The sequence below is a fragment of the Tachyglossus aculeatus genome, chromosome 3 (genome assembly GCF_015852505.1).
Source record: "Tachyglossus aculeatus isolate mTacAcu1 chromosome 3, mTacAcu1.pri, whole genome shotgun sequence".
Taxonomy (NCBI): domain Eukaryota; kingdom Metazoa; phylum Chordata; class Mammalia; order Monotremata; family Tachyglossidae; genus Tachyglossus; species Tachyglossus aculeatus.
In genome coordinates, this window is record NC_052068.1 from 90,998,133 (window position 1) to 91,025,253 (window position 27,121).

Below are 27,121 nucleotides of genomic sequence, written 5' to 3' on the forward strand. Positions count from 1 at the left end.
ACCATGCTGCTTCTCAGTTTTGCAGGGCCACTTACCAAATTTGGGGGCCTGGATAGGGCCATGGCAACCAATCCCGTTCACCTAAATCTTGATAGACATCATGGCATTAAATTTTAGGCTGTAGTTTTTCTTTTGTCGAAAATAAGGAGGAAGGAAAACTGCTGCAATTTTAAAGAAATACATCTTCAACAATAGAAACAGAAATTCTCAAGAGTGTGAGGTTAAAAGGAGACCTTTTCACCCCTCTGTGAAAGTTCCTCTTTAGAGCAATCAAAGAAAGATTACATCCTGCCATGCTAATGTTTCTCTTAAAGGAGTTTCTATTTAGAAGTGTTCATTCTTGGATGCTAATGCCGGGAACACCTGCACATGTCTAATCCACGTGTGTTAGTGAGGTACATCGGAATCCTGGCAAGTGAAAGGCTACTTGGCGAGCACGGGCCTAGGAGTAAGAAGATCATGGGTTCTAGTCCCGGCTCCACCTCTTGTCTGCTGTGAGACCTTGGACAAGTCACTTCACTTCTCTGTGCCTCAGTTACCTCCTCTGTAAAATGAAGATTGAGACCGTGATCCCCACGTGGGACAGGGACTGTGTCCTACTTGATTTGCTTGTATCCACCCCAGCGCTTAGTATAGTGCTTGGCACATAGTAAACACTTAACAAATACCATTATTATTATTATTATTACTGTCCATGTTTTCAATTAAAAGGAAACAAAGCTCTGTTTTGAGGATGAATGTAACACTTCTGAAAGGAAGAGTTTTTTGGGTTTTTCGAAGTGGGGCCTGGAGTTGGGAGTAACGTGACAAAATCTACATCCATCCATCTGCCAGGGGCTGCCTAACAGGTCTGGCTTGTGGCATTCCCTGTTTTCCAGGAGAAGGAATTGCCAACATTGCCAAGCTGTGGGGCGACTTAATGATTCGAACAAATGGCAGTGGAGGAGGATGACACCACCAAACCCAATTCAATTTGTGAGCAGTAGCCGGGTCTCTCGGGCAGCCTCCGAACCTGTTTCTTCGGTGCAATTTGCTGCTTTAGCAGATTGATGGAATTCAGCCTGGGGGGAAGAAAAAAGAAAAATATATCAACTACTCCTTCAAACTGTTCCTGGAATTTTCTTCTCTTTCTATCGCTTTGAAATCATACCCAGTCATTGAAATGAAACAACCATGCTCTCCCTCCTAACTGCCCCTGACGATTTCACATTGGTGTTTTTCACACATGGAAATTGGAAATTTGCGAGGTGAATCATTATTGAAATGGTAATTAATAGATATGTAGGAAATGCTGAGGTAGTATTGTCTGCCTTTCTGGCTCTCTCCAACTGGGAGAGGTCCAGACGCAGGGTTGTGTGGTTACAAAGAAAAATGCACCATCTACAGAAATTACAGCTCCTTAATGCAGACAGCCGCCACAGCCCATGGTTAAGTAACAGAAGCCTGGATCTGAATTGCATAAATGCTTCTGCTTCACCTAGTGCCTATGAACAGAAAGAATAGCCCTTATTCTCAACCCTGTGGAGAGGGTTTTACTCCTAAATCATAATGAAATTCTTATTTCAGGAGTTCCTTTTTTTGTGATTTGCCAATGTTCTTTATCTGGGAGGTGGGAGGAAGAGTATGTAAAGGCTTCATTGCCACCTGAGGCTGCTTTCTTTGATAACCTCTTTCTCAAGTTTGGTTTGAGCCAGAAAAATGTGAGGATTGTGGGCAGGGAATGAGTCTATCAACTCTGTTACATTGTACTCTCCCAGGTGCTTAGTAGAGTGCTCTGCACACAATAAGTGCACGATTGATTGATTGACTGATGGATTTTCGAGAGTTAGGGGTCTTTTATTGTTGTTGTTGTTGTTGAGTCTGCTGTTTTCTAAATCCTGCCAGAGCACTTCTGAGCATCAGACCCTTAAGTTGGCAGACCGGGGCATTCTGGGGCAGTGAACCGTTCATCCATGGACTCGTCCCATCGGGAACAGAGCAGCCAGGTCTGACATTTGCAAGGAATGCCATTCAGTCTAGGAGGGTGGCACTGGGGAACACTTGGGGAATGGAGAGACTAGGGCAGATGGTCACAGTGTTTTTGGTAGTCCCAACCTGCTGACTCTGAATTTTTCCCAAGCCCCGTATTTGCCGGCCCTTGTGGCATACAAACCTTTCCCGTAGAAGCTGTTTGGCACGATGACAGTCCACAATATGAAGGGCAGGGCTCCTAGTGACCAGGGCCCAGGTGATGGAAAGAACGGTATTTCTTGTCTTTCCCTTCTAAAGGAGACTAGCTTTGCTAGACTTCAAATGATTGGGAGTGCCTTTGCACACAGGGAAGATTTTTTCCCCCCCCTCAGGGAGAAGAGAGTAGCAGGGCATTGAGAAGGAGCACATTGTAATGAAAAGAGGACTGGCCTGGGTGTCCGAATACCCGGTTTCTAATCCTGATTCTGCCACTTGTCCTCTGTGCCTCACCTGCAAAATGGGGATTCAATACCCTTCTTAGACTGTGAGCTCCATGTTGGGCAGGGACTTTGTCCAACCTGATTACCTTGTGTCTACCCCAGGGCTTAGGACAGTGTTTGGCCAATGGTAAGTACTTAACTACCACAGTTATCATAATGAAAAGCAGAAGCTGTAGGTATTTTAAAAGCAAATTTTTAAATACTGACTCGTAGACCTTTGTTCGACCATATTGTCATTGTTATCTGCATCTATCTGCATCTGCGCAGCGTTCAAGGCACTATTCTTAGGGTTGGAGTGGTTACATGAAACTCAATTCAGTCCCGTTTCCTGACCCATAAGGGGCTCAGAATCTGAATGGGGTGAATGTTCTCAATATTCTAGAAGCTGATGTGGAGGATTCTGCATGTCCTGCACTCAGTCCTGCAAGATTGGGTCTTGGCTTTCATGAGGCTGGGTTGGAAGATGGATGGGAGGAGAGGAGGGAAGGGGAGGGGAGGAGAAGAGAGGAGGGAACAGGAGAGGCAAGGAGAAGAGAGAAGAGGAGGAGCTGAGCTGCAGGCCACACCTCTAGCCTCCAACCACAGTAGGTCCCAAAGGCCCCACGGACAGGAAAATAACAATAATACCATAATATTTGTGTAGTGCTTACAGTTTGCCAAGCACTAGTCCAGGCTCTGGGGTAGATTCAGGATAATCAATTCAGACATGGTCCGTGTCCCAACCAGGGCTCAAGGTCTAAGGGGGAGGGAGAACAGGTATTTAATCCCCATTTATTAGATGAGGAAACTGAGGTACAGAGAAGTACAGTGCTCTGCACACAGTAAGCACTCAATAAATATGATTGAATGAATGAAGTCAAGTAACTTGCCCAAGATCACACAGCAGGCAAGCGGTGAATCCAGGATTAGAACTCAGTTCTCCTGACTCCCAGCCCTGTTTTCTGTCTTGTGCTTCTCAGTAGGAGTGCCAGGCTGGGTGGTTATATGGGTAAGGGTGTATTTAGTAATAATTGTGGCATTTATTAGGCACTTACTATGTGCCAAATGCAGTACTAAGCTCTGCGGTCGATACAGTGTATGCGGATTGGACACAGTCCCTATCCCACATGAGACGCGGGTGTCTAAGTAGAAGGGGGAGTAGAAGAGAACTTGCAGGGTTCAAGTGTGGCTTTTCAATCATGATGTTAAAGTGTCGCAAGAGTTCTGTGATTGGATAGAAAAATGTCAGATCTGAGAAAAGACTGTTTTTAATTAACATTGGCTGGAACTTACTTCGCTGGCCCACTAAATTGTAAACTCCTTGAGGGCAGGGCTCATGTATACTAACTCTGTTATACTCTCCCAGGCAACTAGTACAGTAAGTGCTCTGTAAATGCTATTGATTGATGATTGAATAATTAATGAAAATGCCAGACTCCAGGGGACAGAGACTATTGCTAGGTAAAATTAATAATCAAAAACGTTTTCATCCCTTACTGTCTCAGGTCACAACTACATTGACCTCGACTTATCCACCATAACCTTAGCTCAGCTTAAATCGGTCAGCAGTATCTACTGATTACTCTTTCTGGATACAGATCTGCGATAGTTGGGCCCTCCTTTCCCCCTAAACAAAGGGAACATGTTCAAAATCCCAGCCCTGAACTCTCCTGTAGAAATGAGAAGCGGAATCTGTCCACGTTCATGGCCCCACAGGTTTTTCACTTCTTAGCCAAAATGGGTGGCTGTGAATGCTTTACTGTGGGTGGGTGATTGGGTCTGCAAGCCCGGAGGTTACATCTCTGGCAGCGCTAATTTGGGTGAGACCCACAGAGTAGAAAATCTTGGATTGCGCTGGACTGATTTGTTTCCCCGCTCCCATGGAGGGGAAGATTGATTTTTGGGGGAGGAGTTGCTTTTGCTCTCTGGCTTTCTCTTCCTTGGAACTCAACACCTTCAAGCCTTAATCCTTTAGCCTTGAGTGTGAGCATCCGGCCTCCTCAAGGATTCCTCCCTTTTGATGGGAAGAGAACTTCCTTTGTTGTGCCACGAGGCCGGATGTGGCACGAAGCAAGATGGATCTGTGGGCCATTTATCATCTTTTCACACAACAAAGAACTATAAACAGGGGTTTAGTGGGGATTAGGATCCCTCTGGAAGGTGTGGGGTATTTCTCGGTGCAATAGAAAAGGAGATAATGCTCTCCGGCGGAACTGGATTATCTTGCCAGCTGAGGATGGGGTGACCAGCTCCCTCCCCTCCCACCCCTTGCTGGTGATCGTTCGAGCCTCGGCCTTCAGTGGCCGGAGCCAGTCCTGTTCTCAGTCCAGTGCTCTTCCCCCAGCAAGCACGCGATAAATACCATTGATGGATTGATTGATCGAAGGCCAGGGGTGGGCTCGACAGCCCATTAAAGGGCAGCGTTTGTGGAAGCAACCACTTGCTTACTCTACTGGCATAAAGAGGGCTTTGGTGGGCAGCGGGGGGAATTCGCACTGCTGCATTTTTATAGGGTCATTAATTATATGTTATAAGGCAGCAAAGCATGGCATTCCTAATTCAGTGAATTCCATTATGAATGGCCTTTTCATCTTCTTCAGCTCATTATGTTAAATGCATGTGACCTGAAGTCGAGCTAAAGTTATTGTTCAGGTTAACTTTCTTTTAGTGATTGCCCTAATTTTAGAGAAAGTATAATTTTTCATTTTTTTGGTCATCCAGTGTACATTTTAGCAAGATTTTGAGCTAATCCGAGGCCAGTCCCAAACCGATTTCCTATCCCAGGAGAGTGCGTCAAGGAAGGTTCTTTGGTTATGTGCAAGGATTTACCCCGATATTCTGGTGGTGTCCTCTGGAAATGGCAGGCTCTTATCTCCGGATCTTTGGACTTCATTTTCTATAAGCAATTACCACCCCTGCTCAGAGTCCTATATTAGCAGCCCAACTACTAAATGCAGTTCTTCCTTGAAATGACAGTAAGAATAATTGTAATGATAATTGTAGTATTTTTAAGAGTTTACAATGTGCCAATAGCTATGCCAAGTCCTGGGGGTAGATACATAATAGATTGGGCACAGTCCCTGTCCCATACAGTATGGCTCAGTGGAAAGAGCATGGACTTGCGGCCAGCGGTCATGGGTTCAAATCCCTGCGCCACCAATTGTCAGCTGTGTGACCTTGGGCAAGTCACTTAGCTTTTCTGGGCCTCAGTTACCTCATCTATAAAATGGGGATTAAGACTGTGAGCCCCACGTGGGACAACCTGATCACCTTGTATCCTCCCCAGCGCTTAAAACAGTGCTTTGCACATAGTAAGCCCTTAACAAATGCCATCATTATTATTATTATTATTATTTTATACAGGCCTTACAGTCTAGGTGGGGAAGGAGAACAGGAATTCAATCCCCATTTTACAGGTGAGGAAACTGAGGTCTAGAAGTCTTTTCAACTTTTCTTCATGCTCCATGTCCTGTCTTTGTACTTTCCACAGTCCACCCATCTTCTCTACTCTTCTTCGCATGTTTTGGCTAGAACGCTGTTAAGGAATTTGAGAATGTTCTTTCAACAACATATAACTGGAGAAGCAGCATGGCCTAGAGGATAGAGCATAGGCCTGGGTGTCAGAAGGCCCTGGGTTCTAATGCTGGTTCTGCCACTTGTCTGCTGTGCGGCCTTGGGCAAGTCACACCACTTCTCTGTGCCTCAACAACCTTATCTGTAAAATGGAGATTAAGACTGTGAGGCCCATGTTGGACATCAACTGTATCTGACCTGATTATCTTGTATCTACCCTAGTGCTTAGAACGGTGCCTGGCACATAGTAAGCATTGCTATTAACATATACCATTATCATGAATAATTATCATTAATAAAATGACAAAACGAAACTATCAGGATAGAACAAAGTGAAATGTTTGAAGAAGCAGCCCTTCATTCATTCATTCATTCATTCAATCGAATTTATGAAGTGTTTACTGTGTGCAGAGCATTGTACTTAAGCACTCGGGGAAGTATAATGCAACAATAAACACACATTCCTCCTGACTACAACGAGCATGTTTTTCTCTACAGAGGTTTTGGTAAGAACCCAATCCCTACACCGTAGGAGGACTAAGGGTACTCCACCAAACCCCCATGTTTAAATCTTCTCATGGCCTGTTCCCATGGACAAGGTCAAACCTTTCAGGGCTTCCAACCGCCCCTCCCTGTTCTCCTGGTCTTCTGGTCTCTCTCTCAGTCTCCTGATCAGCTCTTTGTGGCCAACCTCCCCTGGGTATCCTCTGACAGGCCTGGAGAAATTCCCCATCTGACTTCAGACAGGTGGCTGCACTCTAGCTGGGGTAGCTCCATCGCAGTGCCTAGTGATGGTCCTACCCAGGCACAATGGTCCCGGCCCTTGGAAAAGAGCGGACCACAGGAAAAGCCATCTCTCTTTTCAGCAAATAGTTTTGCTTCATTCTCAGCCCCTCCACAGGGCACTGGTTAGCATCCTAAAGGCCCTGGTCCCAGCCATGTAATCTGGTCTTGAGACCAGCTCTCTCCTGCAGGGCTGATTGCTATGATGGAGTATTTGTATTTAGACAGTCATCATGGTCTCTAGACATATTTTGCAGAGTTAAGAGAACATTGCCAACCGATTCAAAAAGGACATTTGCTTGCTGACAAAATTGCCAGACTTTCCGCACATGGGAACCTTGATTGCCCCGTAGGAGAGAAGTGACTGGGGTTATTGCTTGGGTTCATTTGAAAATGGAACAATTGTCCTGGACACAAGATGACAAACCCTATTGAAATCAGCAGTTGAGATACTCCATACAAAGTTAAGAGCCTGTGGGCCACCAGTTTGTTAGTTAGAAATAGTTAGTTATGATCAACTGGTCCAGTCTTTCCACCTCCTGATTTAGCTGACGTCTTGTAACCCTCTATTATGATGAGGGTTTGTCAATCAATTAGTGGTATTTAGTGAGCACTTTCTATGTGCAGAGCACTGTACTAAGCACATGGGAAAGTATAACACGACAGAATTAACGGACACAGTCCGTGCCCATAATGAACTTTTATTGAGCAAAGAAAGGGCTGTGGTATGGCTGAGTTGTGTACCCCAAATTCAGGCCTTCCAATCCATTACTTTTTTTTTTCCAATTGAATTTGTTAAGCAGTTACTATGTTCAGGCACTGTACTAAGCACTGGGGTAGATATGGGCTAATCAGGTTGGACACAGCCGTGTCCCACGTGGATCTCACAGTCTTAATCCCTATTTTACAATTGGGATAACTGGGGCACAGAGAATTTAAGTGACTTGCCCAAGGTCACACAGCTAACAAGTGGCAGAATGGGGATTAGAACCCAGGTCCTCTGACCCCGAGGCCTGTGTTCTTTCCAGTAAAGCCACACTGCTTCTCTAGCTGCTTGGGATCTCATTTGTTTTAATCAAGGACTATTCATTTACAACGAGAAGATGTGTATCCTCCACAAAAGTGAGCGATGCAGTGTCCATCCGGTCCTGTTACCATCTGGCCCGGTCGAGTGGGTGTTGCGTGTTCACAGTACAGAAAGAGATATCCAGAACACCCAAGCACTTAGACCCATCTGTGAAATGTTTGATGAAAAGAACTCCCCACAAAGGCACAGAAACACATGGCGAAAGGAACCCAATGTGACACATGGCCATTTTAGCGTATTCGGCCCCAAGTACGGTCTCAGGCCCAGAATTTTTTAACTTTGGAATGTTTAGGAGGAGGGTGGAAATGCTGACAGTAGCAAACCACATGTCTCTCACGATGTGGGGAATTCAAGAGCAAAGGACAGTTTGTGTGCTAAGTACAAATATTAGCATTGAAGAAGCATGATTGATTTCACTTAGGCTGGCAGCAGTGTGGTAATTAAAGACTTCTACTCCATCCTTTCCACACGAGGCGGCACCCAAGTAGGGTAGGATTCTCAGCAAAGTGGGCATCGGTGCAGATCTGTACGGATTGCTCTAAATCCATAATACAGCCTAAGTAAGAACTGACCGCGCTAATTACCGATCCACTTGGGCATTTTCTTCCAGCCTTGCTGAAATGATATTTTTCCTCTCGGCTCTTTCTGTTACCCTCTCGTTTATCTTCAGTGGATTGTGGATCTGTGAGTTTGACCCCCCTAGCAAAAGATAGATTTTAAAATTGCTATTCATTTCCCCAAAGCTGGCTGCTATCAAAGGCTGTGAACCTGTTCCAAGACTCCTGTGGAGGAGAAGGTTCTGCATACTCACTGTCTTATTGAGGGAATGACAACGCAAGGGGTCTGACTCTTGGTTTTTACCAGAGGCCCATTGGTAATGAGCCTGCTTGGCATTCCTGTTTCTGGCTGGTAATCAGAGGCCCGAAGAAAACTTCTTTTCTTCGCTTGGATGAAGGAGTCCGGGGAGAATGCATGGTCCAGGATTGACTGGCCTACCCTTACTCTACACCAGATCTATCAATCAATCGATCACATTTATTGAGCACTTACTGCGTGCAGAGCACTGTACTAACTTCGTGGGAGAATACAGTGTAGCAGAGTTGGTAGACATGTTCCTTGTCCATGAGGAGCTTACAGTCTAGGTGAGGAGACAGACATGAATATGAATGAATACATTACAGATAGGGACATGTGTTGTGGGCGGTGAGGGAGGGGAGAAATAAAGGAAGCAAATCCAGACCTCAAGACACCCGACTGAGGGCCTGGGTGACTGTCTAGTGGGCGCTGAAGTGGCCCAGAGAATTAACCAGGACTTGAAGGTGAACTCTCCGAGAATGGAGTTTTGCTTCAGAGGAGTGGGTGGGTTTCCACTGGGGTGAGAATGAAGGTGGTGGTTGTCACTAGGGAACATCAGACTGAGTGAGTGACACATATTGAGTGAGCAGCAGCATGGAGCAGTGGATAGAGCGTGAGTCTGAGAGTCAGAAGGTCATGGATTCTAATCTCACCTCTGCCACCTGTCTACTGTGTGACCGTAGGCAAATCATTTCACTTCTCTGGGCCTCGGTTATCTCATCTGGAAAATGGGGATTGAGACTGTGAGCCCCATTTTGGTTAGGGACTGTGTCCAACCCGATTTGCTTGTATCCACCCCAGCACTTAGTACTGCGCCTGGCACATAGTAAGTGCTTAACGAATATCATGATTATTATTATCATTATTATTGCCATTGTCACGACCATGGTATTTGATGAGGTTTCAATGGTGAGAGTCGGCAGGCTTTCAACTCGGTTCCGAGACAGTGATTGGGTTGTGTTACTGTCAAAGATTTGACGCTGAGCCGATTTTTCTCTGGCCCAGGTTGACAGTTTTACCATCTTCAGGCTGATGAGTGGTTAAAAAAAAAGCCAGGGCATCAGTGTCACGTTTTGTCATATCCCCATGTTTCCACCACCGGGTCATGTCTGTGCTGTGGCCCGTACAGCTTTTGAAGGAATTTAGTTTTCAGCTTTGGAGGCAACAGGGAGAGAAGGGAACAATGAGATAATGCCTAACTTCATCATTTCTCCAAGGACCCTTTGAGGAAGAGGATGGAAGGTTTCTTTCAGCACTGATTGTAGTGGTAATTCAGGGCTAAGTTGACAATCACAAACCTAGGGCTTTCGCTGCAACCCTGAAGATGGCTCAAGCCTCATGCAGGGAAGAAGGGAATGTAGGAAGAAAAGCAGCAGTGTCTCGACGGTATTCTGAATATACACCTTCCTCCGGCAGAGAACGAGGCCAGTGCAGAACAGAGGTCTTAACCCCAACTTTTGAAGAAGTCACAACCAGTCCAATGGAAAAATTCTAGAGCCGCCGTATCTCATGGCAACTCCGCTGGTGACTACCAGCAAGGAAGGGGTGTTCTATAGCTTTTCCTCCAACTGGCAAACAACAAAGGAAATGCTGCAAGTCTTCAAAGGCATCACCAACATCATCATTATCTCCCAACGGAGGGCTTGCGTGCACATTGCAGAAACGATCATGCAACTTCACGGCTGGAGCCCTACTCGGCATCTTCCCGGAGCACATACTGAAGAATGGAGTTAGCGATTCACTCCCAGAATCTTAATGTGATCGTTGGACTACAACGTGATATAAGGCTGCATTATGTTCTAGGGACAGAAGCTAAAGGAGAGGCATAATCCTTGATCACAGGCAGTTTTCAACCATCACGGAATCCGCTCTTTTCTCTCCATCCAAACTGCTACCACGTTACTCCAATCACTTATCCTATCCCGCCTTGATTATAGTTTCAGCCTCCTTGCTGACCTTCCAGTCCCGTGTCTCTCCCCACTCCAGTCCATGCTTCACTCTGTTGCCCGGATCATTTTTCTACAGAAATGTTCGGGCCATGTTTCCCCACTTCTCAAGAAACTCCAGTGGTTGCCCATTTACCTCGTCATCAAGCAGAAACTCCTCACCATTGGCTTAAAGCACTCAGTCACCTTGCCCTCTCCCACCTCACCTTGTTACTCTCGTACTACAACCCAGCCCACACACTTTGTTCCTCTACGGCTAATCTTCTCACTGTACCTCGATCTCGTCTATCTCGCCACCAACCTCTCGCCCACGTTCTTCCTCTGGCCTGGAACATCTTTCCTCCTCGTATCCGACAGGCAATTACTCTCTCCCCGTTGAAAGCCTTATCGAAGACACATAGAAATTTCTTACCATCGGCTTTAAAGCACTCGATCATTTTGACCCTTCCTATCTTACCTCACTGATTTTCTGCTAACAACCCTGCCCACTCACTATGCTCACTCTCCCAAGCACTTAGTATAGCGCTTTGCACACAGTAAGTGCTCAATAAAGACCCGATTGGCTGTCTGACTGATGAAGAGGAAAAATTAGAGATGTTGGGAGCTGATATCCAGGAGGGCAGCCATAACACAGCTCCTCAAGGCCCCCTGTTGCTTCTTTGAGAGACAGAGTTGGGTGATAAATGGACCATTGGTCTGACTCAGGAGTGGCCTGGCTTTTGCCCTTATGGCCACAAGAGATGACTGGATTCTAGGCAGCGTAGCCCTTTCTAATAATAATAATGATTGTAATAATAATAATAATATTTGTTAAGCCAGGCAGCCTGCTCTCCCTGATTCTCCAACCAGTTTATAAGGCTGTCAAAATTTCAGATCTCACATCATTTGCTGTAGCAATAGAAATCAAACAAACTTTTCCTGTTCCTGGAACCCAGCTGTAGGTGATACTCCTATTTCTTTTTTGTATGGTATTTGTTAAGCACTTACTATGTGCCAGGCACTCCAATAAATGCTGGGGTAGATACAAGCTAATCAAGCTGGACACAGATCCTGTCCTAAATGTGGCTCACAGTCTTAATCTCCATTTTACGGATGAGGTACCTGAGGCCCAGAGAAGTGAAGTGAATTGCCCAAGGACCTACAGCAGAAAAATGATGGAGTCAGGATTAGAACCCAGGTCCTTCTGACTCCCAAGCCCCTACATTATCTCACTAGGGCATGCTACTTCTCTAAGTCCCAGGGAGGTCCCAAGCGACAGATTGATTCTGCAGAACTTTGAGGAAAGTTAAGATCATTAATGGTATCTGTAAGCATCTGGAAGCAGGAACTTTTTTGCTTTTTCCCTCTGAAATCTTTGCTCTAAGGGGAATCCAGAATTTTCAGTTGGTCTTAACCAAGATTCTTTTTTTTTTCAGCTGAGGTTTCGCGTGCATAAGTGGGGCTGCCACCTCTTGGCCTCATCTAGTTTACAATGTAAATTAGAGAGCATATCCCCGGTCTGCTTGGCTGTAGTAAGCAGCGGGTCCGCATGAAATGTGCATTGTTAAGCGTTAAATTGTTTCCCCAATCAACAGGTAAATCAACTTTTTTGTCCATTCATAGGCCTAGCTACAATCCTGGTGCTGTTTCACTACTTGATTGGATTGCTGTAGTGGGTCCTAGGAGGTGATGGTGAAAAATAAAAAACTTTTGGTGGAGCAAGGCCATGAGCCATGCCATTTTGGGTCATCCAGTCAGTGTTCTGTTTCTGTCAGCAACCCTGAAGGATAGGTACATTCCTTACATTCATTCTTATGATGCGGTAGGTTCATCCAGCACCCACTTTCCCCACCTTCAAAGCCTTATTTTTCGTGGTATTTATAAAGCACTTACTCTGTATCAAACACTGTTCTGAGTGCTGGGGTGGGTATAAGTTAATTAGGTTGGATAAATGGGGTTCACAGTCTAAGTAAGCCTAAAATTGCATCTCCTCCAAGAGGCCTTCCCCCATGAAGCCTTCTTTTCCCCTACTCCCTCTCCCTTCAGTGTCACCTATTCACTTGGATCTCACTCAATTTTCACCCCACCTTCAGCCCCACAGCACTTATGTACATATCCATAATTTATTTTAATGTCTGTCACCCCTCTAGACTGTAAGCTCCTTATGGGATGGGAACAAATCTACTAACTCTTTTGTATTGTACTCTCCCAAGTAACGGAGTGCTCTGCACACAATAAGAGCTCAACGGATGCCATTGATTGATTGATTGTTCCCTAACTTCTTTCTCCTATTAGAGAATGAGGGAAGCCTGTGAGTCCACTGTTGGGTAGGGACTGTCTCTATTTGTTGCCAATTTGTACTTCCCAAGTGCTTAGTACAGTGCTCTGCACACAGTAAGCGCTCAGTAAATACGATTGATTGATTTTGGCCTAGTTGATTACATTTTCATTCATTCATTCATTCATTCAATCAGTCAAAGTTACTGAGTGCTTACTGTGTGCAGACCACTGTACTAAGCACTTGGGAGAGTACAAAATTGGGTAGGGACTGTCTCTATATGTCGCCAGCTTGTACTTCCCAAGTGCTTAGTACAGTGCTCTGCACACAGTAAGAGCTCAATAAATATGATTGAATTAATGAATGAACAATAAACAGACACATTCCCTGCCCATAAAGAATTTACAGTCTAGAGGGGGAGACAGACATAATATAAATAATACTTTCATAATAATAACAGCATTTGTTAAGTGCTTACTATGTGCAAAGCACTGTTCTAAGTGCTGGGGGGGTTACAAAGTGATCAGGTTGTCCCACGTGGGGCTCACAGTCTTAATCCCCATTTTACAGTTGAGGTAGCTGAGGCCCAGAGAAGTGAAATGACTTGCCCAAAGTCACACAGCTGAGAAGTTGCAGAGCTGGGATTAGAACCCATGACCTTTGGCTCCCAAGCCCGTGCTCTTTCCACTGAGCAATGCTGCTTTCATGACAGCCAGCACTACTTCCTTTTCTTCTTTCGGGAAGCATCCTGGTGTAGTGGCCTTGGGCAAGTCACTTAACTTGTCTTTGCCTCAGTTACCTCATCTGTAAAATGGGGATTAAGATTGTGAGCCCCATGAGGGCCAGGGACCGTGTCCAACCCAATTTGCTTGTACTCACCCCAGTGCCTAGTACAGTGCCTGGCACATAGTAAGCCCTTAACAAATACCTTCATCATCATCATCTTTCTGATTTGAATAGATTCCTTGTGCCTCCCTGCTGCAATCCACAGGGTTGTTTCTAATTTCTGAAATTTCTTGAACCTGAGTTACTTGAGAGAGCCTCTCAGTCAGCTCACCTTAACAGCAGCTGAGATCTGCTGGAGTGCACTTATCCACCGTCTTGGAATATGAAATCCAACTACAACATGATGAAAACAGTTTCTCGTGTCCCCGCCCTCCCCCGCCACCTTCCACCATGCCCAGATTTTCTATCACAGTGCAGTATCACCATGTCACCTATGTCCCAAGCCCCAAAGCTTTCCTGCCTCATTACTGCTCTCCATGCTGTATATCCAGATGCTGACAAATCCTCCAGTTTTTCCACTGTAGCAGCTCCTCAATCTACTCTTGCCTGTTTAACCCTCGGTGAGAATCTCAAGATGGGCTCAGGGTCTCTCACGCTGTTTCTCACTCTTGCTCTCTCTCCTATCGCTCTCTCCTAACTCCAGACAGGTTTCAGTGTCCCCCATCAGACCTCTTTTTTTAGCATCTCAATTACAATGCCTCCCTTTAAAAAAAAAGGTATTTGTTAAATGCTTACTATGAGGTAGGCCCTGTACTAAGCGCAGGGGTAGGTACTGGATAATTGGGTTGGGCACAGTCCCTGTCCCATGTAAGGCTCACAGTCCTAGCCCCCATTTTACAGACGGGGTAACTGAGGCACAGAGAATTGAAGGTCACACAGCCGGGATTAGAATCCAGGTCCTCTGGATTGTGCTCCCAGGCCTGTTCTCTTGTCAACTGCTGCTTCCCATGCTGCTTAACTGTCGGATTCCCCTCCCTCCCCAAATCTATTCTCTTCATTCAAACTATTCCTGAAATACCAGCTACGATCAATCTACAATATTTATTGAACACCTACTCAGTACAGAGCATCGTGCTAAACTTTTGGCAGAATACAGTTGTATTAGTAGATTTGAATCCTTTCCTCAAGGAGCTTACAATCTGGAGCAGGAAATGAGGCATTAAGAGAAATTACAGATAGAAGGAAGAAGGGACAAGTTAGTGCCTAAGCACAGGGTTACCCCAAGATACAGTGGGGCTGTGTTCATTGAAAACTTAGCTGTGTCATGTTTTCCTACATTTACCTTTTCCTATAGACTTTCATGGTATAAATTGGGCTCCGTTCCAGGACCTCTGAAAAAAGAATAGGAAATTATTTCATGTACACTATACTGTTACATTCAGCATCACTAAACTATTGTTTAATCATTTCCAAAGTAGTTCAAAGCATAACTTCACGACACTAACTAAATGAGGAGTTGTATTTTGACTTTGAGTCTCTCTGGGAGGCTGAACTAGAAGACTATTTTGTTTAGTGCATTTTCTACTTTAGTGAATAATTTGTCCACCTTAGCCTAAACAACAGCCTTCGCAAAGTGCCTTTTATCAGGCCAACTCCTTCTAAACATCTTCATACTTTTCAACTCTTCCCATCAGGATTTTCTTCAGACATTTTTATAAATTCATCTACTTTTTAAAATCAATGAGAGATTATTTTTTAAACCCAAACAAAATTTTAGTTGGCGGTGGAGTGACCACAGCCTCTTGTGAGTTTTGGCAGCTCAAAATGATGCCTTGGCTTGTGGAGTTGTAGAACAAAACTGGCTGTATCCCTGGATTTTTGTATTTTTTGATTTTTTGAGACTTTAACCTGGAGTAAGATATCGAGCAATAATGACCGAATCCCCAGGTCGTATGTGCCCTGCTTTGGCTAGAAACTGAATTATGCAACATATGTACAGGAGCAGCATGGCCCAGAGGAAAGAGCCTGGGCCCAGAAGCCACAGGACCTTGGTTCTAATCCTGGCTCCACAATTTGCCTGTTTTGTGACCTTGGCCAAGTCACTTTACTTTTCTGTGCCTCAGTTTTGTTGTCTGTCTCCCCCTTCTAGACTGTGAACCCGTTGTTGGGTAGGGATTGTCTCTATCTGTTGCCAAGTTGTACTTTCCAAGTGCTTAGTACAGTGCTCTGCACACAGTAAGCGTTCAATAAATGCGATTGACTGAATGAATGAATGAAAGTTCTCTGCGAGCCCCATGTGTCACGGAAACTGCATAATAATAATAATAATAATGACATTTGTTAAGCGCTCACTATGTGCGAAGCACTGTTCTAAGTGCTGGGGGGGGTTAATCCCCATTTTACAGGTGAGGTAACTGAGGCACAGACAAGTTAAGTGACTTGCCCAAAGTCACACAGCTGACCAGTGACAGAGCTGGGATTAGAACCCATGACCTCTAGCTCACAAGCCTGTGCTTTTTCCACTGGGCCACACTGCTTCTTATCTGCATCTGACCTGATTAACTTGAGTGTTCCCCAGTGCTTAGAACAGTGCTTGATACAGAGTGAGCACTTAACAAATACCATTACAATAATAATAATAATGTAAAGAAATGCCGTGGGAGGTTGAGGGGACTTAAGTGCTCAGGTGTCGCTGAAGTGTGGAAGCGGCAGTGGGAGGGGAATGTAAATTGGGTAGATTGGAAATTAAATGGGGAAGGCCTCCTGGAGGAGATTTGATTTCAGAAAGCAGCATGGCCTAATGGATAGAGCCATTAGGAGGACCTGGGTTCTAATCCTGGATCCTACACTTGCCTGTTGTGTGATCTTGGGCAAGTCATTTTACTTCTCTGAGCCTCAGTTCCCTCACCTGTAAAATGGGGATTAAGACTGTGAGCCCCATGTGGGACATGGACTATGTCCAACCTGATTAGCTTGTATCTACCCCAGCAGTTAGTATAGTGTCTGGCGCAGAGTAAGCACTTTATAAATACTTTTTTTAAGAAAAGAAGAGGCCTTGAATAATAATAATAATAATAATAATAATAATAATAATAATAATAATGTCATTTATTAAGTGCTTACTATGTGCGAAGCACTGTTCTAAGCACTGGGGAAGTTACAAGGTGATCAGGTTGTCCCGCAGAGGGCTCACAGTCTTCATCCCCATTTTACAGATGAGGGAACTGAGGCACAGAGAAGTTAAGTGACTTGCCCAAAGTCACACAGCTGACAGTTGGTGGAGCCGGGATTTGAACCCATGACCTCTGACTCCAAAGCCCATGCTCTTTCCTACTGAGCCGCTGCTGCTTCTTTCCATGAAGGCAGGGAGAGTCAATCAAGTGAAACTGAGGTAGTGATTTCCCTCCATCCCCACCTAAAGGAACATACAACTCCTGGTAGTGCCTCTCCACTCATCCTCGAGACCCGCAGTGTGCATCGATCCCTGGGTTTCTTTTACTTATGTGCTTGGTCAATATTTGTCCAGCAGCTGGTGTGTGTTTTATTGGTCTGGATCAAATGATCCCCTTCTTATTTTGACAGCTCCCAGAGGACAGGGCCTGGGTCTTTTAAACCCGCTTTGGGTTTGTGTCCACCCTGGCTCCAAGAGCAGCTAGGATATAATAACAATAATAATAATAATAATTTTGGTATTTGTTAAGCGTTTACTATGTGCCAAGCACTGTTCTAAGCGCTGGGGTAGATACAAGGTAATCAGGTTGTCCCATGTGGGGCTCACAGTCTGAATCCCCATTTCACAGCTGAGTTAACTGAGGCACAGAAAAGATAAGTGACTTGCCCAAAGTCACACAGCTGACATGTGGCGGAGCCGGGATTAGAACCCATGACCTCTGACTCCCATTCACTCATTCATTCATTCAATCGTATTTATTGAGCGCTTACTGTGTGCAGAGCACTGTACTAAGCGCTTGGGAAGTCCAAGTTGGCAACATCTAGAGACGGTCCCTACCCAACAGTGGGCTCACAGTCTAGAAGCTCTTTCCATTGAGCCACGCTGCTTCTCTCTGGGCTGAGGGCCCAGAGGCAGGACCATTTCTCCTGACGGGTGTCTAGTTCTAGTCAATTCCAAGTCTAACCACGTTCAGTAGCAAGTGTCCGGGCAGTCCTGATTTCATTGTGAGGCCTACCAATTTAGGACAGTTGCATCTCTCTGATTTGTAGGGGAGATATGTTTTAATCAGTGTATGAAACTTATCAAGGGCTTACTGAGTGCATGACACTGTCTCACGTGCTTGGGAGAGCTTTGAGATTTTAAGTGCTTGCAGTAGTGGTGTTGGCAATAGTAGTAATAGTGGTGGCGATTCATTCATTCATTCAATCGTATTTATTGAGTGCTTACTGTGTGCAGAGCACTGTACTAAGCGTTTGGGAAGTACAAGTTGGCAACATATAGAGGCGGTCCCTACCCAACAGTGTGCTCACAGTCTAGAAATGGTAGTAGTATCATATATTGAGTTCCCACTTGGTGTTTTCTGTTGTGTAGGGAGATATCTTTTAATCTATCCATGATGTATGTCAAGAGCTTACTGAGCGCAAGACACTGTCTCAAGTGGTTGGGCGATTTTTGAGAATTTAAGGGCTTGCAGTAGTGACAGTAGTGACAGTGACATCATCATCATCATCAATCGTATTTATTGAGCGCTTACTATGTGCAGAGCACTGTACTAAGCGCTTGGGAAGTACAAATTGGCAACACATAGAGACAGTCCCTACCCAACAGTGGGCTCACAGTGGCATTCTGTATAGACCATGGGCCTGGGACTCAGAAGGTTATGAGTTCTAATCCCAGCTCTTCCACATGTCTACTCTATGACCTTGGGCAAGTCGCTTCACTTCTATGGGCCTCAGTTACCTCATCTGTAAATAGGGATTGAGGCTGTGAGCCCCACGTGGGACAAGAACTGTGTCCCACCTGATTTGCTTGTATCCACGCCAGTGCTTAGTATAGTGCTTGGCTCATAGTAAGCGCTTAACAAAGGCCACAGTTATTATTGTTGTTAGTAGTAGTAACATATATTGAGTGCCCACTTGGTACACTTGGCACTGTACTAGTCTGCTTGGGAAGTATAGAATTCTGGACAGAAGCAGCATGGCCTAGTGAAAAGAGCACAGGCCTGGATGTCAGAGGACCTCTCGATCAATCAGTTGTATTTATTGAACACTTATGATATGCAGAGCATTTGGGAGAGGACAAAACAACAGAATTAGCAGACCCATTCCCTGCCCATAATGAGCTTACAGTCTAGAGGGGGAGAGAGAGAGAGACATCGATATGAATAAATAATTTATAATATATAATTTAAAGATAAATGCTGTGGGGTTGGGGGTGGACCAAGTATCAAGTGTCCAAAGGTCACAGTTTGAAGTGCATAGATAATGCAGAAGGCAGAGTGAGCCAGGGAAAAGAGGGCTTAAATGGGGAAGGGCTCTTAGGAGGAGATGTGACCTTAGTATTGCTTTGAAGACTTGAGTTCTCATCCCAGCTCTGCCAGTCGCTCACTGTGTGACCTTGGGAAGTCACTGAATTTCTCTGGGCCTCAGTTCTCCTCTTCTCCCTCCTACTTGGACAGTGAGCCCCATGTGGGGCAGGGACTTTATCCAACCTAATTAACTTGTATCTACCCCAGCACTTAGAGGAGTGTTTGACCTAGGGTTAGCGCTTAAACAAATACCATAAAAAAATTAAAAAGTCACCTAGTCCCTCCCCACAACAAGCTTACATTCTAATGAAGGAGGCAGACACAAACAATTTTGCAATTAGAGTGATCTAAATAAATAATTGAGGGTACGCGTATGCCTGGTGCTAAGGAAGATATAAATATGTTCATAAGGGTGAGAAATGGCTGATGAAATGATAGGGCATGTCAGTGTAAAAAAATGTTTAGTTTAACAATGAGCAAGGCATGTGGCTCTAGAGTCATTGGAAAGGAAAGACTCCAGAGAAATGGGGCCTGGGAACCAATCAAAAGAATATCGGCTGTGGTTGAAGAAGCAATTGAAATCTATTTTGGACAAGGGAGGTTGATCAGGTGGGCTACTTGGTGGCTAGCACTGAACCTCCTTGGCTGGAAGGAGAGTTTAGTGCATCAGTCGACGGGAAAAATTCCATTCAAGACCGACCCTCCCATTATACTAGATTGATTCATCGGTTGAACAGCTAAAGCAAGGTAAATTCCATCATAGTGTCCCCACATTCATTTAAAAATGAATTTAGTTGACTCTAAGTGGACATTTGTTTTTATTGTCTCAAAGAACTGACTTTTTCTCTATTAAGGCAGAATAATGTATCTATATGGTGCCCTAACTTGAACAGTACATAAAGATTAGTAAATAAGACCCCATTAAAAATACTTATAATGTAAGTAACATGAGTCCCAATAGCATTTCTAATGTCCATTAATGCTTATTCTGAGATCAGAGCTCATTTTACTGAGCCATTTAGTCAAACCGTGTGATTATTTAGAAAGTTAATTCATGCATACTAAAATCTAGTTTAAGTAATGCAGAGGGTAGGAGGTAAAACTCTATGGAGACGATAGTCCTTTTTGTTATTTAATGATCAGCCATAATTAACTTGCAAATTTGAAATAATTAGAACAAATTAAAGGTATTTAACTTTGCCTCCCTAAAGAAAAATTCAAATTGCACCAAATGCAGCTTTAAATTATTCAAGTCTCAGAGGTCTATGCTGGGATTTTTTTTTTACAATGCCTTTTCTATGATGAGAATACCAATCTGCTTTTTGTCAGAAAGCATCCTATCAAGTAATTGTTCTTTGTGTCTAATAAATGACAGCTATTCTTCTTTGTAAAAGTATTTCAGTCTCTGAGGACTACATCAGCATTTCCGTGGCATTTTAATTCAATAAAACAAAAGGTTAATGTTTTTCTACTTTTTAAGGAATGCAAATACAAGCAGTGTTCCGTCGGTCCTGAATGACATTTAAAATTTGCCATCCAAGTTTAACTGGAGTATCGCGATATGAGATCTGGCTGGCCTGGGAAGAAGTTTAAGCAGCTGAGATGACTCCTTAGACAGCAGAGGAAGGAAAGGAGAGATAAAGAAAGCCCTCAAGACTGTGAGCTTATTGTGAGCGGGGAATGTCGCCGTTTATTCTTATATTGTACTTTCCCAAGAGCTTAGTAGAGTGCTCTGCACACAGTGAGTGCTCAATAAATACGATTGAATGAATTGACTCCCAAGTGCGGTGGTCTAAGACGTGCAGAGTTCCAGTTCCATCTGCTTCGCGATTTCTCCTTTGCCCTTGCTACCTCAGTTTCCCTCAGACAATAAGGGAAATGATCTGTTGTTAGTAAAGATTTTCAAATCTAAAAGGCCAGGGGAGTGTGTGCACATACTTGTTGCTGAACTAGAAAGTGCTGTCGTTTCCAAATTAACCACCTTTTTGGGCTGGCAGTCAATCAGTCAGTCATATTTATTGAGCACTTGCTGTATGCAGAGCACTGTACTAAGCACTTGGAAGACAACAATAAAACATTTTTGGTAGACATGTTCCCTGCCCACAGGGAGCTTACAATCCAGAGGGGGAGACGGACATTAATTTAAATAAGTGAATTACGGATGTGCATGTAAGTGTCGTGGGGCCGAGGATGAGTCAGGCGATGCTTTAATGTGTCAGGGTGTTGAAAAGCAGAAATGAATTTCAACCTGTTCCCGGTCAAGATGAACTATGTTATTTATGGACTCTCGGGTTATTTTCTTCTTATCCGCTTTTCTGCTTTGCCAGCCTCGGTTCATTCATTATCGGGGAGCAGCTCCATCAGAGCCCTGGTGGGCCGAAAGAAGGGAAGAAGTTCATTAGTCAACTTCAGGTCTTCTTCAATCATAGCATTTCCCTGAACGGCAGGGTGCACTTTCTGGTCTTCTAAAGATAATAAGCAGAATCCTCGCTGGTTGTTGCAGGCATGCATCTTCTGTGCAGTGGTGTCACCTTCAGACCAGCAGGATGACAATATTTTGACTCCGTGACAATTGCGGTATTATCTGTTGTCCGAGGTACTTTTTAAACGGAGAAGCAGTATGGCCTAAGTGGATAGAGCATGGGCCTGTGAGTTAGGATGATTCTAATCTAATCCTGGATTCTAATTCTGGTTTCTAATCCCAGCTCTGCCACTTGGTTGTCGTGTGACCCTGGGCAAGTCACTGTACTTCTCCGTGCCTCAGTTCCCTCCTCTGTAAGTGGGGATTAAGACTGTGAGCCCCATGTGGGACATGGACTGTGTCCAACCTGATTAACTCAGTGAAGCAGCATGGCTCAGTGGAAAGAGCATGGGCTTGGGAGTCAAAGGTCATGGGTTCTAATCCCGGCTCCACCACATGTCTGCTGACTGACCTTGGACAAGTCACTTAACTTCTCTGAGCCTCGGTTACCTCATCTATAAAATGGGGATTAAGACTGAACTTAACTTCTCTGAGCCTCAGTTACCTCATCTGTAAAATGGGGATTAAGACTGTGAAGCCCACGTGGGACAACCTGATCACCTTGTATCCCCCCCAGCGCTTAGAACAGTGCTTTGCACATAGTAAGCACTTAACCAATGCCATTATAATAATAATAATAACCTGTGTCTACCCCAATGCGAAGTACAGCACATAGTAATCGCTTAACAAATACCGTTATAAAAATAATAATAATAAAAAAACTAGAGTCCTTCCAGGTTTTAAATACTCCAATCTGACCACCCTGCCTCACTATTCTGGAGGTGTTCAGATTGCACTCCTAATCCTGGCTGTGCCACTTGCTTGCTGTGTAATGTTGACCAAGTCACCTAACTTCTCTGTGCCTCAGTTTCCTCATCTATAAAATGGGGATTAAGACTGTGAACTCCACGTGGGACAACCTGATCACCTTGTATCCCCCCCCCCCCCGCCGCCGTGCTTAGAAATGCTTTGCACGTAGTAAGTGCTTAACAAATACCATTATAATAATAATAACCTGTGTCTACCCCAATGCGAAGTACAGCACATAGTAATCGCTTAACAAATACCGTTATAAAAATAATAATAATAAAAAAACTAGATTCCGTCCAGGTTTTAAATACTCCAATCTGACCACCCTGCCTCACTAATTTTGGCCAAGTCACCTAACTTCTCTGTGCCTCAGTTTCCTCATCTGTAAAATGGGGACTTAATATCTTTCTCCCCCTCACATTTAGCCTGGAAGCCTCATGTGGGACAGTGTCTGTAATCTGATTGCATTGCGTCTACCCAAACGCTTATTATAGTGGTTGGCACATAGTAAGCACTTACAAATGACACAATTATCATTATTATTTCTTCTCTGTTGCCATCATCTCTCTTTTGGCCTTTCTGCTCTTCAGACTCTCTTCATCAGCTGGTCTTCAGACATCCATTTTCCCCTCCCTTTATCTTTAGATATACAAGTATATCCAATATACAATACAATACTATATATATATATATATATATATATATATATATATATATATATATATATAATATCTGTTAAGTGCTTACTGTGTGCCAGCCACTGTACCAAGTGGATACAAGCTAATCAGGTGAGACACAATCCATTTCCCACATAAGGCTCACAGCCTTAATCCTCATTTTAGGGAAGCTGAGGCACAGAGAAGTGAAGTGAAGACCAAGGTCACACAGCAGACAAGTTGGGTGTCCAGGATTAGAACCCAGGTCCTTCTGACTCTCAGGTCTGTACTCTATCCTCAGGTCATACTACTTCTTTGTCTTCTCACCGTCTCATCTGGTTTCTTGTACTTGTTTGGCTTTTACTCTGCCCAGCACCAGGTCCTTATCCCTCTAACTTCCTTTTTTTCAGAATTTATACCCATGCCCGGAGCTGGTCCTCATCCTTTCTTTTTCAACCTGTATCCTTTCTTTGCTAGTGTTTTCAGTTGCCTTTCTATTATACTTCAGTTCAACTGTGGTTATTTTACCTCTATCCTTATCTTTCTGGCCAGCTCTCGCTCCTGTATTCAGTAGTTCTAGGGGCACTCTAGCTGACTTTGGTACTTGAATTTCTGTTTTCAGATTTCTTTCTCTTTTGCTTCCTATAGTTTTATTGATTTGATGGTTTCCCTCTTTGGCTTTCTAACTCTGTTCATTACTTCTGTATCTTTTCTTCGTAACCTGAATGGTTGCCTGGTATTTATCCCTATCAAACGCCAAAAAAGCAACCTTTCTTGACTAGTTGCTCTTCGTTTTAAATGGCCAGTGGAATTATGTTTAAATGGAAATGACATTTGCTCTTTGGCCAGCGTCCCAACCCTGCTTCCTTTCAGGCCCACCCTTAGGAAAATCTTGCCACCGACCCGCCTCAGTGCAGAAAGTAGAAGTATTCTCCTCCACTTTAGACCCAAATCAAACAGGAAATGGATTTGGCTTAACAGCCGGAGGGAGCGATGCCGCTGAATTGCTATTAGCCTGGAAATCCTTTGAGTGTGGTGGAATCACTTAATCCTTTCTCGTAAGTGAACCTTTCCCATCCCCTTGATCATAAGAAGCAGCGTGGCTCAGTGGAAAGAGCGCGGGCTTTGGAGTCAGATGTCATGGGTTCAAATCCCAGCTCTGCCAACTGTCAGCTGTGTGACTTTGAGCAAGTCACTAAATCTCTCTGTGCCTCAGTTACCTCATCTGTAAAATGGGGATTAAAATTTTGAACCTCCCGTGGGACAACCTGATCACCTTGTAACCTCCCCAGCTCTTAGAACAGTGCTTTGCATATAGTAATTGCTTAACAAATACCAACATTATTATTATTATTATTATTTTTCTCTCCCGCTTCCCCTCCTCCTTAATTACCCATCGTTACCCTGCCACGGGGCAGGAGGGCGGGGGGGGAGGGCGGTGCCAGAAACTGTCCCTCACAAAGACCGTAGTCACTTTTCTAACATCTATAAATTTTTAGGCTAAATAATCATAATTGAAGAGTGATTTTTACCTGGTGGTCAGTGAGGTCGCAGCATTATGCTAAGTCTGATTCTGGCATGTTTCTCTCCTTCCATGTACTTTGAGGGAAGGCCTAAATAATCCTATCAACTGCTAATTCCCACAGATAGCATTTAAACACCGCCAGTTATTCTAAACATCTTTATCATGCAGAAACTTAAATAGAAAACTCTCTGTGGTGCTATACTTTCATAAAGACCCTTTTAACCAATAAGTTTTTCAGTGCCTTCAATCAGCAGATAGTTCCGTTCCACTCTCAGCCATATTTAGCAGAAATTGCTAGATTATTTTACCCTATTGGGTAAATAAGCCACTGATTCGAGCCATCGTAAATTATGCAGTCGGCAGGCAAGATTATTAGCAGTCTTATCGTGTGAAACCCTGAAATCGAGGGAGGGCGAGGACAGAAAGCTTAGACGGCATTTCAGCTGAACCTGATGGCAGTCTCACCGCTCAGTGTTCTGCCTTAGTGCTACCCAAGTGAGACTAATTGTGCATCAGGCCCTGGGGGCCCTGCTAGCGCCAGCTTGAATGGCGCTCTGCCTCTGAAACTGTTACTTCTGGCTCCACCATCCACCCAGCTGTCACAGGCAGACATTTTTCCATCTCCCTCTCTGCCCTGTGCAACTGGAATACAGCTGGGGTGCCCAGACACGCTCTCCCCATCAGAAGCAGCCACCAGGGGAAAGCCTTAAAATAGTAAATTGTAAGCTCCTCGTGGGCAGGGAAAGAGTCAACTCTGTTGCAGCGTACTCTCCCGAGCTCTCAATACAGTACTGTGCACACAGTAAGCACTCAAGGAAAACCGTTGACTGATTGATTCTTGAGGGTAGGAAGCATGTCTGCTAACTTTATGGTACTATCCCAAGCGCTCTGAAGACAGTCAACTCTCCAGAAATACCACGGATCGGTTGTCTGCCCACAGTAACCTCTCTGAAAAAGCTGCTGATTGATTGTGTACACGGGGCATCTTCTCTTCAGGCCTGTTTTGTCACTGTGTTCATATAGGTGCTTCAGGCATAATTTATGCTTACATTTTTGCCCAGGGAGCGCGGGTCTACCTACACTCTGCACACTTAGCCAGTGATGAGTATCACATTCCTCCACCTAATACGTTGACACCAACTCTACTGCCTGTCTTTCTGCTCGTTTCGTGACAGTGTTATTCCTTTTCTATAAACATATTTTTATTTAGGAAAAAAGTTGGTCATTCGAACTGCATCAAGTTGTGACCTAAGGAAGCACTCTGTGGATCTATTCTATTTATTTTATTTTGTTAATATGTTTTGTTCTCTGTCTCCCCCTTCTAGACTGTGAGCCCACTGTTGGGTAGGGACCGTCTCTATATGTTGTCAACTTGTACTTCCCAAGCGCTTAGTACAGTGCTCTGCACACAGTAAGCGCTCAATAAATACGATTGATTGATTGATTGACTTAGCCTCGTCATCACTCCTCAAATCTTCCAGGAGCTGTATGAGCCACTTGAGAACGCACAAAGGAAGTATGGGGTAAGGCGCTGTCCCTGCTCTTGAAGAGACTGTGGTCTAATGGGGAAGACAGAGATATTAAACAAAAGATATACAGTAGATCAGAGTGAGAGTTGATATAATAAGAAGGACACATTCATAGAGAGATCACTAACAAATAGAGGAAGTCATGTTGACTTGTACTTCCCAAGTGGCTAGTACAGTGCTCTGCACACAGTAAGCACTGAATAAACACGATTGAATGAACGAATGAATGAATTAATGTTGGGTAGGTGAGGGAATGAGTCAGGAAATTGTATGCACTTAGGAATACAAACTCTAGGTGGAGGGTAATGGGAAGGTAGGGAATGAAGAAGCACCATTGTTTTCTGTGACATCATAAATGTAAACTTAAATTGGGGGATTTTTCCCTATGGAACTAGGGACAGTCCCCAAAAATTAGGAGCACAGCTGCAGACTTCAAGTAGCCTCGGCCCCTCCCCTCTTCCCGTGAAGCACCCCTGGTGATATCATTCATTCATTCATTCATTCAATCATATTTATTGAGTGCTTACTGTGTGCAGAGCACTGTACTAAGTGCTTGGGAAATACAAGTCAGCAACATGTAGAGACGGTCCCTATGTCAGAGACCGGCCTGCAGTATGTATGATTTATTGTGGTCCCTGATGCTCAAAATGAAAATGAAAGGTAAAGCTTGGCAGTTTGAGTCCTGGGAAAAGCCATACTGGAATGGGATGTCTCCAAATTAAAGATGTTAATGCTATCTGTATTTACGTTTTGTTCAACTGCAGCCTCAGTAGAAATTCAGCAAAATTTCTAGAGTACAAAATGTTCTTTAATTTTCCTCCTACTTCGTTTCCATCTTTGATTGTTTTCCCATTACCTCTATCTCTTCTTTGGTTTTTTATGCCTGTTTTTCCCCAGACTAAAAATATAACCAGAAAAATTTTTACCCATCACTCAGATGTGAA

The 27,121-nt window shown here is 44.2% G+C and overlaps 1 protein-coding gene across 1 annotated transcript in view; it reads left to right on the forward strand.

The window, feature by feature from the left end:
- KIAA1328 (KIAA1328 ortholog) overlaps window positions 1–27,121 on the forward strand; it is a 338,663-nt gene that overhangs the window by 261,917 nt on the left and 49,625 nt on the right. The gene's annotated exons all lie outside the window — the stretch shown is intronic.